Source organism: Etheostoma spectabile, chromosome 21 (assembly GCF_008692095.1).
Source record: "Etheostoma spectabile isolate EspeVRDwgs_2016 chromosome 21, UIUC_Espe_1.0, whole genome shotgun sequence".
NCBI classification, from domain to species: Eukaryota; Metazoa; Chordata; class Actinopteri; order Perciformes; family Percidae; genus Etheostoma; species Etheostoma spectabile.
In genome coordinates this window covers 14,846,591-14,847,917 of record NC_045753.1, presented here as the reverse complement: position 1 = coordinate 14,847,917, position 1,327 = coordinate 14,846,591, and the positions used below count along the sequence as shown (strand labels likewise).

The 1,327-nt window shown below is 34.3% G+C and overlaps 1 protein-coding gene across 4 annotated transcripts in view; it reads left to right on the top strand.

Moving 5' to 3' along the window:
- mta3 (metastasis associated 1 family, member 3) overlaps positions 1–1,327 on the top strand; it is a 31,638-nt gene that overhangs the window by 19,621 nt on the left and 10,690 nt on the right. The window lies entirely within an intron of this gene.

Sequence of the window (1,327 nt, the reverse complement as noted above, 5' to 3'; positions counted from 1 at the left end):
ACTATATTCTCAGAAAGGCGAAGCACTGGTACTTCTGCTACCTGGGCTGAGTGATTTGCTTGCTGCACCAAAGAAGCCCTGTCATGGAACAGAGTTCTTCTGGAGTTTGCTCAGAGTTGAAGTAATAGAGTCAACAATTACTAGATATTAAAAGCATAGTTTACAATCATATGTGTTTGCTGTATTGCACACAGCTGCGACAATGAACAGAAAAGACCACGTAACAATACCATGATTTTAGCAAGCATGAAGATGAGAAGGGTATGTACTTGTCTAACTCTGGGGGATACAGTAAATAAGCTAAAGTCCCGATAAGTCAGCGTGTTCCTATACATGAGAGCTGTTATCAGTTAGCTGTCATCAAACAATTATTCAGTCAGCTCAAAACATCACTACTTTATCTCACACATTAGCTGTTAATGCATTCACACACTTTCCAATTTCACTGTGTGGATCATTTTTTTTGAGTAAGAAAAGTGACCAGTTAAAACATGTAGTTTCCATACGTCTACAGATGGCACTGGAATGAAAACTTTGTCCTGCATTTCATGTAACTAGCATTAAAATGCTACACAGCTGCCACACCGTAGTCTACCCTTTTTCCTGCTGATGTTTTCCCATGACAACATATTAATCTTTAAAGGTCCGTATTTGGACTACAGATTTTCTTTGTTAGAGATTAATTTGCATAGGACACATTACAGAGACCCAAAGTCGACTTGTTGTCTGTACAGGTGTAATATATAATATAAATGATGGCTGTTTGATTAAAGCGTCCCTGTAAAATATTAGAGAGCCTGCGTGCCATTAATATCATAATATTTTAGTCACACCTTCGCTTTTCCTGCTATAGAAAAAATGTGTTGCCACAACTTTTGTTCCACAATGTACACTCTTATACAACAGCCCTGCAACACTTCCCACCTTTAGAAAGGTTAAAATGTAAATATAATTAGTTTTTAATAAAGTGCTCATTTAACTTCATGATCATTTTCAAGGAGTGTTAATTTTGTCACCTATTTTTAATTTAGTCTTACTCTTGTGCCAGATGTCGTTATTAGTTTTAGTCATTTTTAGTCATTCCCAAATGTTTTTTTGTTAGTCAAGTCTTAGTTGACTGAAAGTCTTGTCATTTTAGTTTAGTTTTAGTAAAAGAGAACTCGGGTAACTTAGTCAAGTTTTAGTCAATTCTCTTTAATTTTTTTTTTTTATTTATAATTTATGAGATTATTTAACATAAACATTTCAGTCAAATAGTGTTTCAGGCATCTCAAATATTGTTTAAATGTCATAATTACCCTACAAAATACACTTGTTGAATGATTTT